This window comes from Nipponia nippon, unplaced genomic scaffold, assembly GCF_047370975.1.
Source record: "Nipponia nippon isolate SJK-2023a ecotype South Korea unplaced genomic scaffold, ASM4737097v1 scaffold_4, whole genome shotgun sequence".
In the NCBI taxonomy this organism is placed as follows: Eukaryota; Metazoa; Chordata; class Aves; order Pelecaniformes; family Threskiornithidae; genus Nipponia; species Nipponia nippon.
The window spans coordinates 41,470,441-41,485,236 of record NW_028262358.1 but is presented as its reverse complement, the minus strand read 5'-3'; the positions used below and the strand labels follow the sequence as shown (position 1 = coordinate 41,485,236).

General features: G+C 37.1%; 1 protein-coding gene across 1 annotated transcript in view; it reads left to right on the top strand.

Annotated features, from left to right (window-relative positions):
• FMN2 (formin 2) overlaps positions 1-14,796 on the top strand; it is a 163,099-nt gene that overhangs the window by 5,941 nt on the left and 142,362 nt on the right. The window lies entirely within an intron of this gene.

Here is a 14,796-nt window from a genome sequence, read left to right as displayed (position 1 = left end):
GCAGCATAAAATGGAGAAGAGAAGGGAAACTGTGGGTAGTACAATTTGGTAGCTGTGGCAGGCTGCTGCTCAGGCTACATGAGGTGACTAACTCAGGAAAGCAGTCTTTTACCTTGCCTGTTAGCGAGCTTGCATCCTCTCACAAAGGCATAGGAATATAGAGTTTACAAATGAAATAGTGTGAATAGATGGTTATATTTTCCTGCGCTTTTAGGGTTTTTTTTTCCCCCTTTCTCTTCCCCCTATCTGAAGTTTCTATATAAAGGTAATGTATTCACAAATAGAGCAGGCCTCTGTGCATAGGAGGTATGTATACAGAGCAACAGAAACTCAGCAACATATTCCATTTATTTTTCACTTAAGAAAACTGTAGAACTAAGAGAATACAGAGAATATGCCCTACAAGTCTCTGTTACAAGATTAAAACAGTTGAATCTTTAATCAGGTTTGGTTTGAATGGAAGTCTGTTCTAGATGCATGAGCACAGTAACCACATACGTACTGAGCTATTTGCAAAAAAAATGCAGTGAGAATTTTTTTGTACTTTTATGAAAACTAAACAAAATAGTATGATTTATGAAGGGACCAATGACATGATGTAAAAATCACATGTAAGAAAACAGTTAAGCTACTCACAACTGTTTTGCATAAAAAGACTATCTTGTTTTATACTGTAGATTTTTAAGAATTATATAACATGTAATCATTTGCATTCATAGTTGCTTTCTTTGTGGACATTCTACTCTGCTTGACATCACAGTAATACTGGTGAATTAACCTGTCTGGAAACAGAAATTAAAATTAGTGGCTTTTTTGCACAGCAGCCAACTCCGGGAGTTTGAAATATACAAGTAAATCATTAACAATATTTTCCAGATTCAAATTACAAGAATACTTTCATTCTTCAGTAGTCTTGAACAGAAATCCCCAATTTCAATCTTGAAAATTAGAATTCAAGTTTTTAACACAAAAAAAGCCAGCCCCTCTGAAGGGGACCAGCCCCCTCTGAAGCGAACTGAATCTTTTTTTTGTGTTTTAAATCCCTTCCACCTGTTTTCTTACATTTAATTTCAGACATCTCTATCTAAAGTTTTATAATTTGAAGTGATCACTACTTTCAGATTTATAGCATATAAAAAACATTTTTTTGCTATCAACATTTGACAGCTTATAAACAACTCAGAGAGCAAAGCTTTAAATTGCATCATCAGTAATTAGACTTTCTTCTTTATGGTGGTGCTACAGTGGAAATAAATTTGATGTGGCAAAGTTCAAGAACATGGAATTAGTTTTTAGAGACCTGTTTTCCAGAAAACAGACTTCTTCACATTTCCTCAAAAGGTTTTGATTTACTTATTAATTTTTGTTTTATTGTTTTTTTCCCACCAGCACTTTAGACTGTTATTGTGAAGGGACCAATGTCCAATGCAACAGTAGTTCTGTCTCTTATGGAAATTATGGTGACCCTCATTTGCATGTACATACCAGCTGTCTTTACAGGCAGAGGACAATTATACCTTTCAGTTCATGCAGAAAAGCTTGAAATGAGGGAACTGGAAATGACATGATAACACTTAATCTCTTTGATCATTCTTCTTATTTTTAAAAATATATTTACAAGCTGAAAACTATCAAGAATATCAAAATAACAACTTGTGTATGTGAAAAAGGGAAATTAAACTTAACCTTACTATTCCCACAGACTGGCTGTTATTGCTGTAAGAGCAGAAAAGCCTCTTTATTTAAACCAGTCTGCACAGCAACAATTACAGAAATAATTTCCTTGTAATTTGCATACTGCTTTTGAAAAATGTTGTATTTTAATTGCATGCATCAGATGCATCAATTCGGGGATTATCATCAGGGTTTTAGAAATGAGCCACTATAAAGAATGTTATTTCTGCCTTTAAAAAAAAAAAAAATCAGCTTCTTGCCTAGAGCATTAAATCCCATCTTGCTGTACAGTAACTGCAGTGTTGTTCTGCATTTCTAACTAGAATCAAGTAAAATATTCCACAACACTTTAGTCATCGATTTTAATGACAGCAGTTTCTATGCAGATGACTGGCCTACTTTTGAACTATGTTGTGGTTTGGCTGTGTGCCATTGGGTTTTCACAACGATCCATATGAACTCTTCTAAGGCTGTTGTAATGTAAAATGTAGATGGAAGCCAACAACTGGAATGGTAGAGACTTTGCGTGTTTTAATTTTGCTTTATATAAGAAATAAGTAAAGTATGGTATTTCGAATATGATGCATTGGCTAAGAATGTGGTATGGGCAAATTTACAGGCATTTTGTAATTCGAGCATTGGATCTATTTCTTTTATGACGAGGGCAGCTGTATTTGAAATTGCAGTGACCATAATTACAAGTTCTAGATTACCTGATGCACAATGGAGCCATGGCTTTCATGTTGTGGTCCCAGGAGGACAAGAGCTGAACCTGAATGAATAGGGTTGGCTCTCTCACTTTGGTATGTGGCAATGAATGATTTGCACTCACATGAAGAGAGTGTCTTGGTGGGAAAATGAAGTCGATGTTTCCAAACATTAACATAACTGAAATGGAAGAGATAATAGATTAATTTAACAAAAAAAGAGTTTATTCTAGCATTAATCTGAGGTGCAGTGATTGCAGAGGAGCTAGTAAGGGTGTCTGTTACATAAACTGAATGTAAGAGTCCAATCAGCTGCCCCAGATGGTAATTAAACTCGACCCAGACAAACTCATACTCTTTCTAATCTCTGTTGGCTGGCTGTAACACACGTGTTGCATGAATCTCTTTCAAACAGATCATTTATCTTTAAATTTCTCTTCAGAGATTTGTATTTGTCCTGCTTTAGCTGTAAACAGGAGACAAACAAACAAAAAATCCTGATTACCATAAAACAAAACCTGATGTCAGTCCTGTGCTTGTGTGCTCATGGCCACTTTCTGATTTCCATGGCCTGCTGGCCTGCTTCTCACAAAGGCCACTTTATCTCACTGTGCACTAATGTCATCTGCACCCACTTGCAGTTCCAGTGCAGTGTCTGCAGGCATATACAAAGGTCTTAGTATAGATAAGTATGTGAAAACTTGAAAAAACAGGATGAAAGTTTGTTTCCGAGACATAAAATAGATCTTTTTAGATACTTTTTCAAATTTTTTTTTTTCATTCTGGTTCATGTGATGATGCACACAATATGTATTTGTATCTATTTGCATCCTGAGGAGACTCTTTATCATGCAACTGTTATTTAAGACTACTTATGGTTTACTGTTTCACTGATGATGTTTGTTAGCAGCAATACAAATGTTTCCTTTATCAGATATGGGGCAGTGCAGCCTCCTCTAACTAAGCCAGCTGCCCAACAGCAACGCTCCATGTGATACGGGATCATGCTCTACACTGAGTGTTGCTTGTAAGCATCTGAAGGGAAAGATCCTCCTCTTTTTGCCTAGTAAACCCAGACCGGGGCGGGGACGGAAGAGCTGCAATACTGCACTCCAATTACAGTAAAATGTGTTTGAAAATGGGCTGCAATATGTTATTGAAAGACTGCTGAGATAAGTTGCTTTAATGTTACCGTACCAGCACTGCAATATGGGAATCGGAGCAACATGAGTAATGTCACTGGAATGCAGTGCTGCCACAGGGTTGTTTTGATGGGATCTTATGATTAATGCTTTGATCTTTATCTAGAACTTCGTTGGGAGTAGCAGGTTTTGATCATGGGGTTAAGTGGCTGCATCTCTTGACACCCTCTTTCTGAGCAGCAACCCTGTTCTGAGGTCTGACTGGCAGCCTGACTCCGTGTCTGGAGTAGAAATGTACTGTCTTGGTTGCCTGCTGGTCTCTTTTGGGGTGCAAAGGGAGAAAGGAAAAGCGACAGTTTGTAGCTGGAGGTCCATGCTCCTCTGCTTGGATCTGAGGCATAGTACCAGTATAATATCCATCACACATGGGGATCTGGCTAGAACTGGTCATTACAGGACATCGTGTGCTTCAGTGATTTCATTTCTGTGAAAAGAGCAGTGGATTATTCCAGTGGGAATAGTTATATGGAATTTAAGTTTGAATATATTTCTTGGATCTAATTGTGCTTTATTATTTTTAAAGTAGTTATAAATTGTTTAATATCTTGTGGGGGTGGTTTGTCTGTGTTTTTTTGTTTTGTTTTTTTTTTTTTAAAAAACCCAACTGTGTGCAGGCCTCTTCTTTGCAGAAAAAAACCTATTCCTTGAAGCAGGCCTCACCTTTTTCTCCATGCTGTGGTGTCTAAAGAAAAATAAACTTGGAATTTAAAACCATCTCTAAGAATATTTTAGGCTGCCTGTATATGAGGGATCGAGTTCTAATGTGAATCGTGGTGATAGAAAATGCAAAACTACTAATTAGCCAAGGTACTTTGTTTGTGCTGTAGTTTAACCAAGCTCAGGATATGGCCAAGTGTATTTCTTATAAATTGCTCCTGCCAAAATTTGAACTTACATAAGGCATACTGGTGATGAAGCATATATGTGTAGGCGTTTCTGTGACTGCGGCTTTGGTTATTTTTAGGTACATTTAAAAACATCATTCTGTAGTGGCTAGGTGGAATACAACGGTTTCTAGAAACTTACTTTTATGCATACAACTTATCTTTTTGGGGGATGAAGTGAGTTGATACAAGGGGAACAGGGCAGAAGCAGTGAGAAGCTGTGAAGGGAAGGGAAGGATGTGAGGACTTTACATTGTGTCACCTCATTCCTGCCTCTTCATATGATAATATAAGGCCAGTTGCACTTCATTAAGTGCTTTAGAAGAGGCAGCAAAGTGGGTTCAGGAGCTGTGTGACACTATTATTTCCTTTACACAGAAGCAACTTCCTGTATTCTACGTTGCAGTTCATGTAAAGGAAGTTAGGGACAACGAGATGGTCTATGTTACCTTGAGTACAAAATGACTGTTCCTCATTTTATTTCCATATTGCTGCTGTCCAGAATAAGTTTCCTTCACATTGATGGAAATAACTAGCCTTTCTGACCATGAATAGGAAGTGTTTTCTGATTAAAAACCTTGCTTTATTCTCAGATAAATACAGAACATGACTTCTTTCATCTGTAGAGGCATAGATGGTAGGACCCATTAAGTCAGTTGGCAGTTTTGCAACAGTAAGAAGCAGTGGTTATGAGATTGTGTGTACATGCGTGTAAACAACATCACAGTTGTAGAAGTAAATCCTAATATACGTAAAATTAAATGGAAATATATAAATACAGAAGTATAAAATGCTTGAAAACTTTATCTTTTTGGTGTCTCGACATATGCAGCTAAATAGTGTCAGGAAAGCCTAGTCACAAATGAGATTTATCACTGAGACATTCGTATTTTTCAGTAAAAGTATGAATTGTTTGGTCTCAGGATTGATGTGAAATTTATCAGGAGCGCCAGAGCTCTGAACCTGGTGTGAATTTGAATCAAGAGGAAGCGTAGATAACTTTACTGTGGAACTAATTACAGGAGGTAGCTTTCCCTCTAGAGTTTATTTGATGCTGAGATCTGGCTCAGATGTCCCTTGAAGATATATAATAGGTAGTATGTACCAGGGGGGTAGTATGTACTCATATCCTGTCCTCTTCCTTGCACTGATTAGGAAAAAAATCACTGTACGAAAGAAGTCAATGCAGCAGTAACACTGTAATTAACTACATTAACATCTGCTAACAGTCATGGAAGAAAAGGTGGTTTTCATTTAAAAAAAAATATGAAAAAAAAAAACACTGGAAACAAAACATTGCCTCCATAACAGAGGGTGTGTATCTAAACACTATTTTGTCATGCAAAGAGTGAAGACAGTACAGTATGCTGAGAAATAGTTGAGAGAAATATTTGATTACATCAATGAAAGAATGTGAGGGTCCAGTTACAGCAAGGGAGGCAGGCTTAGGTTTTATTCCAATGAAGTCTAGAAGAACATATCTGCACGAATATATAGGCGTGCATGTATATATGTTTCTTTTTCATGGAATGTGTTTCTGATTTTCTGATTTTCCCCTTTCTTCATCTTACCAGTTTTTGTTTATGGATACAAAGAAGAAAAGGTTTTGTACATTGTGACAAATATTAAAAAGTCAGCAGTCATTAAAGTTGGAGGAGATTGTCAGACCTTGGGTGCACAGGTCATGGAGAGGAAAGAAAGCTAAGGCACACTGAGGCTTTAATGAGTAGGTTGTAAGAAATTTGTTACTTGTGTCCCTCTTCAGAGGCTTGCTAGTTCAGTTCAGTTGTGTTTTGTGACCTGTGGCTGCTTGAACAAATACTTGGACTTACTTCTAATGTAGAGATGGGCCAGATCTCATTAAATGTCAAATTAAATGTAGAACCATTGAGAATAAAGAAGTTTTACAAAATTGGTTGTAAAGAACAGTGTGTATCAGTTTGGACTGACAAAGACGCTGTTAGTAATAGCTGCCCAAAAAGATATCAGAGGAACTTCTTACTTTAAAGAGCTAGACAGAAAGAATTCTGGCTTTCCAGCAGTCTGTGAGAGCCTGGCAGAGAATACTGCCTTCACATCGCAAATCACCACAGAAACTAAAAGGGTAAAGATGGGCAGAATTAAATACTTGCTGAGAGGAACCTAAGCACCTGGAAAACACAATATGCAAGTTGCCAAAGATGCATATGGTGCCTAAAAGATTCAGTAGACAGACACATATAGATTCTCTTTTATCATAAACCAATCTAATTAGGAAAGCTTTAGCAATATACTTCTGTAATCCGCAATAATACTGCATTAGAACCTGAAGAGAAATCAAGGTGAAAGGAGACATGACATATAATGTGTGGGAGCGTGCATCTTGTTTATATTTTTAGGAAGGTATTTATACTGTGTACCACTGCTGTATCATAGTTGGGGAATTGTTTGATGTTTAAAAACTTCATCTTCTGAAAGCTATTTAGTGACATATAAGATATAGTCTTACCTTTTGCTATATATATGATACATATAGTGAAAGGTAAGGATAAAAGCATGGCTTAATAGTTCATCTCAGCTTATCCTGCATGCCATATATCAGAAAATTCAGTGTGGGGGAAAGGCGTAAAATCTTAGTCACTGTGAAAGCAAAATTTTAAGGAGCTTCATGCTCAAGTTAGAGAGACAGAATGTTTAAGAGACTTGCTAATCTGCAAGAATTCTGAAAGCACTGTCACAAGCCATCACAAACATTTTAATATATTTTGAAGCTCTGGTGATAGCAAAGTTAGAATACCTACTGTTTAGAAAAAGTGTTATATTGTTATTGCAAACGATCCAGGCATTTCTAGTCATCTTATTGTGACTGCAGCAACAAGCAGGGCTTTGGAACAAATCTTGAAGGAGGAAATTATAAGATATAATTAGTTATTGTGTTTATTGGAAAAGGGTAAAGAAAAATGGAACAAAATGCAGCATGGTTTTAGCAAAGATCAATAAGGCTCCATTGATAGCTTTTTATGTACAGCGGCTTTCTAGACAAAGCAAGAGGGGTAGGAAGGAATTCATCTGGGTTTCCGTATAAAATGGCAACACTGCAAATCACTTACCTGAAGAAGAAAATTACTGGTGGTTTTGATAAGGGACACCGTCATGTTACTTCTCTTCCACTGAAGAGGAACAGCTTCATTTTGGTCTACTTCTACCTAGTGTTATGATAGGCTTGGTCAGGCTGTGGAAGTTTATTGCATAATTAATGCAAGAGTAGAGCTGGGCCCTGACGTTTGTCCTGACCTTAGTGTTTGCAGGACTCGACCTTTTCATCACCAAGTGAAATTTTCAGTAAAATTTTGTCTTTCTGTATTATAATACCAATTTTAAAATTAGGAACCAGGCTGGATTTGAGTTCATTCCTCAGGATCAAAGTCTGCATTAATCAATTTTTGACCTGACTGCTTCACTTTTTCCTGCATGATTTGTGCAAGTATGGCTTATGGTTAAGTAATCTTTTAACAGACCATTGGAGGTATGCTGAAACTGGTGTTGTTGCAATGTCTCATAGCCAGCCCACGTGGACCAAGCTGTTTCAAAAATACAGCTGCTTGGTTGATCATGGGACACTATGGATAAAGAGTGAGATGGGTTTTTTTGAAAACTGCTTGTAACATCCTTTCTGGGGTGGCTTTTTACTTCATTAAATCTGAGGCCTTTCCTTGTCATCTTTATTTTTGGGGAATCTGATTTTCAAATTTTTGCCAGACCTCTGCTTTTTTCCATCAGGGCATTACTGGAAGAATTTCAGTGGCCTTTGTATGAGGTGCCACTTTTGCCCTGCATGCACAGTGGTGGCCCCGGGGGCAGCAGCAGGATTCTCTTCCCAGTGGCAACTTGTGCCCTTGCTTCCAAAAGGGAGCACACACACATGTCTTCCTTGGCTTTTTTTGGAATGTCTTGAACATTTGAAACTGTTGGCGTTATGTGATTCTCTTTCTGTAACTGTGTAGTGCGCTGCTTGTTCTAGCTGAGTTGAAACCTCAATGATATTGTTATTCAAGCTCTCTTGCGCGATCCAGAATCTGTTTAAATGATTAGTGATAATTGTAGGGCTAAAATAAGGGGAAAAAAATTTACTTGCTTGAGTTGCACAGGGCTTGATATATTGCAGTTCTAACTTAAGGCTAGTCAAGAGTTTTCATGGAAAATTTTTAACAGTCAAGAGCGTACTAAAAGACGGGATGGTATAAAGGCAGGGAGACTGAGATGCCAAGAGATTCAGACAGCTTGGCAAAAGTAAAGCGTGGTTTTTACTGTGATAATCAGATACAGGACTGACGGATGTGAAATTAATAATTGATAGTTTTATTCTGGTGGTTTGAAGAGTCTATGAATGTAATCAATCCATCAATCAATACGTTCTTCACTGGACTTTAATAAATATATACTTCTGACTTTGAAATTACATTGAACTGCGTGTAGGCAGGCATAGAAAACCAGGGGTGCAGGGGGAGATGGTGTCGATGTATGTCTTTTTCTTAATTCTCTTGCTTAGACAGACTTTCTGCTTTTGACTTCTGAATTTGAGATGATATGTCGGTTCAGTTCGTGCCATCCATGTGAACAGAGCCAGGAAATCTGGAGACAGAACATCAGAGAAGAAAGGACAATCCTCTCGGGCATTTCCACACATCCTTAAACTTAGTAGTGTTCTAAATACTAAAATATAAGATATAAATACGTATATAAAGAATAAATTAATATGATAATATACAATATAGATATATAAAGAAATTAATATGTAACCTCTGGGGTTTTTCCCCTTAGAAATGTATGTATGTGTACAAGCAGTGAATGCAGATATTAGTTATTACACTGATAATAAAAACAAAATAAAATACCTTTATGACAGTATTATAGAAATTTGTACCATAACCCTAGACCTTGACAAGTTTTGTCATTTTTAAGGTTTACATTGCCTGGAAATTAGACTTATGACATACTTTACTTTTGTGTTTATTCATAGTGGAAGGATTCAATTAATTTTTTTTTTCTTTTTATTGTGAAAACAGGCCTGTTGCTTGGTAGGTTTTCCATGTTTTATGTAACCAGGCTGTGAGAAAACTGTCATGTGGTTTTAGGAAAGTATCTGTCAAGGAAAATTCAATCCCTTTTTTTTAAAAAAAAAAAAAAAAAAAAGAAGAAACAGCCAAAACAACCTCACAGGATGAGAGATCTGGAACAGTTTCCCTATCTAAATCAGCAGAGGATTAGAAACTCTGCAGTGAAAAAGAACAATAAATGAAGTCTCTAATCCTGGAATATTGGGCGCAATCTCCCAGGTCAGGCTTCACGCAAGCAAGAGACTAAATTAATTTGTTATTTTTTTAGTGCAAATGTATATTTAATATGCGTTTATGCAGGACTTGGGCTTGTTATTTGAAGAGGAGATGGCTAGAGTACCGATTTCCAGTTCTGTTTCATTCCCCAGGTTCGAAGCGCACCTTTGAAAACCTCTTCTCTATCAGCAGTCATGTATTGCATACTATATTTAAGCTGACTAGTAGAGGCTAGCTGAAAAACTTGAAATTTGAAAAGATTATGAAATGAACGGAAAATATTAAGTAATACTTTTGATCCTTGAAATATTAATTTTATATGTGAAATAGTAGTCACTCAGTGCTTTGTTTATTTGAGACCTAGGAAAGTACATTAAACAGTAGAAAGGTGAAAATGAAGTGTGATTCATTTGCCCCTAGGAAATGGCTCAGCAAGCTTTTGCTGTGTAGTTTGGGGAAATACGATGAATGAATAAAACTTGTACTGTAAAGTATTTAAGAAATGGCATGTAGTTGCAATTCCTAGTTCATCTACAAGTAAGCATATATGGAAGTCTTTGCAGTATTTCTGTCTTTTGGACATGTTTGCTCTCTTCCGACATTCTGTGGAACGTTTGGTGCTGCACAGTTCAGGTGCTTTGCCAAAGCGTTTAGGTTTGATTTAGCTGTGACCTTGATCATAGTATATGTAGAAAAGGAGACAAGAAAAATTGGAAGGAAGGAATGTTTTAGGGATATATGTGGCAGCAGATATCTGAATTGTAGTATTTCCTAATTCTTGAATGCCATAGAAATCAGCTTTTCTTTTTCCATGTTTTCTGCTCTTTTTAAAAAAAAAAAATTGTATAACTATGTTCACAATTGTAATCCTTTGTGAACTGAAAAACCATAATAAGACTGCAATTGCCTCTTTATATTTCATAAGACTAATAGAAAACATATTCTAAATGGAAATACATGACTTTGTCCATCTCTTCTTCCTTTCCCTTTTTTCCTGTCCTAACTCCCAAAAATAGACCATTGCCTATAGTACTTTTGGCTTCAAAGCTTATGAAATCTTTGCTGTGTGAGCATTTATGAGCTCACTGAAGTGGGGGGAAAGAGTAAACTGGGAAAAAGAGGGCAGGCTGATTTCAGTTTTTGAAGATGTAAGCAGTATGTGCATGAGTCACTGTTAACCCTTGACGTGACTCTGAGTATGGTGTTCAGGACTGGTATTACACTGAAGCCATTCACTCTGCATTGGGAAAAATTAAAACTGTAAGTCTGTCTCCAGTCTGTATAGGTTAAGATGTGCTGATGCAGCTTCTGTGCTACTGGTGAAAGTGTGGTGTAGCGATCTGGTTGGTAGAAGAGAGAATCATGGGACACCAGCAGAAGGGGAAGCTTTTGGAGTATAGCTCATTTGGATCATTAGTCTCAGCTTGTGCTTGCTGACAGCTGTGCTCCCGGGCTTTTGCAAATGCAGCGTAAGGAGGATACGAGACCCATCTTTCAAGATAAATGTAAGGCTATAATAGCACGATCCTCAGCGAAGCATTATCGCAAGTTCTGCTGTAGTGCAGGGCCTCAGTGCATGCACGTGTGTCTGTGACTACTGTAGTTTTCTCCTGTTTCTCTCTTCCATTTGTCCCTCTCCCTCCCCTCAATAATTAAGCAAATCCAAAGCCAACAACAACATGCTGATGATATTGCTAGTCCTTAAGGATTTTATTGCTCGCCTTGTTCCTCTTTGAAAAGTTGGTCTTCTAAGCAGATTGGACAGGAAAAAAGCTATCATGCGAATTCACTGAGTTGGGGTTTGCCTGTATTTCTCTGTGAACAGTACTGAACCTCCTTTCAACATTCAATAATTCCATAGACAATCAAGTGTAAGGCAAACCTGCATTTCAGAAGAGTGTAGATCCTTATTTTTAGTGTCTGCTTGAGGAGAAAAAAATCTTGCCCTGGAATATAAGGTAACTGTAATAGAAAGACCAAACATGCTTCCTTCTAAAATAGGCAACCTCTCCCATCAAAAGTGATTTATAGTCCAGGTCATGACGGACAAGGTTGTTCAGATTATCAGTACTGGTGGCCAAGGTCTCTAGCAGTTGCTGCGATGTGGAAGGAGTGCAATACATACATGCAGATACCTCTCCAGGTCAAGGGAGAATCTGTGGCTGTGTCAGGCCAGTACTGAGTGGCATTATTCTATTAAATTATTATATGCATTTTATACAATATATATTATAGTTAATATTTCACAATGTTTCATTCTTATATGAAATAATGTTTGTAGAATGATTTTTGGTGAGGTAGGCCTACTTTCTCCCTCCACCTTGCATTTGAGTAAATATAGTTGCAGTAAATCTAAAGTTGAAAATGATCATTCCAGAATACACTTACCTGCATTTTTCAAAAAGGGAGAGAGTATTAATGAAAACCATACTGGGACTTGTGAATTTTAATTCTGCAATGAATAGCTTACATGTTCTACAGTTGTTGCCAGAGGTGGTTTTGATGAACAATGTTACCCGAGTCTTGGTCACAGTGATAGGGTGAAGACCTGTAATGTCATACAGGAGATTGTAAGATCATAGTGCTTCATCTTAATGAGAATGGGAGAAAGCAGCAGATAACATGGAGGTAGAGAACATGGAATTTGCAAGCTGAGCCAGAAGACCTAGGCTGAGCGATGGCAGCAAAAGTATCACAAAATATCCATAGAAGGCCAGAGTACATGATACTTCCAAACTTAATTTTATGTTCCCATTCTTTTAGTTAATTAACTGTGTAATGCTTTGTAAGAAAAGAAGTCTTTTTATCCCTTACTGGGATTTAATAAGTCGTTCTAAGCTCCTAAAAAATAACTTATTAGTTTATAGTCGTCTTATTTGCTGGAGGGTTTTGGCAAGATCCTCAGAATACTGATTTGATCTAAGGCTGAAACTTAACTGCAGTTCTTCTCTAATTCAAAACTTGAAACACCTCCCATCCCCCACCAAACTAAAACTTAGAGGAAAGGTAAGAATAGGCTTCAGGAACTTCATGACCTGGGATTTCTGGGAAGAAAAGTTGTTTAAAATATTAAAAAAGGGAACATTTTTAACCTTTTAGGAAAAAAAAAAAAAAAAAGAGCTGAGAGATCTTTGTTCTTTACTATTTTCACGGCATGTAAAGGCAACCAAGAAAAAATGCTTTATCATTGCATTTAAATCCCTGTAACAGAAATCAGCTGATCATATAATAATTATGAAATCATTAATCGTTTAATTATTCCAGGTCACTTGCAACCATCTTCACCTATTGGGAACACATTCAGGTATTACCTCATGTAAGCTATGAATATGAGGTGATTAATGATTTCATTCATTGCTGCATTTTTTTTATAAACCAAAGATGAAAACTTGTAGCTCAAAACCTTGCAGTTGAAGTTGACTGGAATTTGGCCTATGCATTAAATATGGTTGTGATTTTGATTTTGCTGTTTAAGGAATAGATTCAGGGATTAATATTGTACAGTCAATTTCACGCGTAGACACAAAGTCATTTTAATTGGAATTAATTCCAAGCATGTGTAGTGCAGATAGATGGGGTGCTGGCAAACCATTTCTGATTCCAAACAAAAGTAGTTAAAAGCCTGTGGAGTCCAGTGTTAAAGAGGTATTTTGCTATACCTAAACAAAAATATAACCTTCTTCTTGCCCTGAATCAAAATCAGAAATGTGATTCCTGATGAGAGGAACGAACATCTCTTGCTTTGATATCAGTGCAGGTGCAGGTAGGGTCAGAGGGCAGCGAGGCAGGGGCAGATTTAGCACCAGCCTCCCCGAGCCGCAGAGGGCTTTGGAGCTGGATTGCTTCTGCTGTAGTTAGAACTGGGTTTTACCTGAAAGTAGGTGAAAGAGAAATATCAGAAAACTTTAACAAAGGAGGAACGACTTCTCAGTAAGCAGTGGCTTTCAAATGTTCTCCCATGTGAAATAGCCTTAGCCCTGTCTGGAGCTACAGTGCCACAGCGACTCCATCGGTGGGCAGTGCAGCGCAGCGTGGTGTTACCTCGAGGAAATGAGTGACATTCCCAAGTACTGACACCCTTTCTTTTGGTAGGGTTTACCTCCTCACTTCCTTTTAAGGAAAATATGTATTGTCCTTTTTATAACTTTGGTTGGTTTTTATGTTTGATGAGGAGTGAGTGGTTCTGACACTTGTAACAACTGTTCAATTTGATGATAAGCCCTAGCTGGTTGGGTACGAAACTTCAGTGGCTTAAGTCTGTTCTAAATATATTGCCCAGTAAGTGCTTTAAACATATAACCCATTTATTGTTGATATAGAGATTTTTTTCACAGCTGTTCACAGTGAAGCTATTTCTGTATGCATTGAAAATTGAACTTCTTTCAGCTTGCATTTGGTAAAATGTGTTAACTGAACTAAAATGTATTTCTGCAATTCAAATTTCTGTGTCTGTCCTCAGGTCTCCACAGCAATTGTAAGGAACACACAAGCTGTGTTAGAGCACAGCTTTATCTGAACATTATTGCCTTTGTATTGAGAACCTTTATTTTTTTGCCCCAACTTATATTTGATGCAAAGGACAGCTTAATTGTACTGAAGTTACCTTGAGTTAAATGATTGATTCTTTTAGATTAAAAAGTACTAGCTAATATCATTAAGTAATTTTTACTACCATATTTATTCCAAGACTGATAATACACTGGAGAGAACAGTTCAGGCTCAGATGGACAAAATGACATAAGAAATGCAGAGTACAGTAAGAGAAATTAAGTTCACTAATGACTTGTTTACAGATATAGTTACTGTGTATTGTCTGAATGCTGAAGTGTGTTTAGACAGTAATTGATAATCACTGAGCAACGATAGCTAATAACCACTATATAAATTAAACTGCATCTGAATGGCAACTAAGATTCTGAACAAAGTATTTGCTCTTGAGCAAGACTGTTAAGAAGTGCTACAAAAATTAGCAAACGAATAGGTAGATTAAGGAAAAAAAGGCCTCACTTCCCGTTTT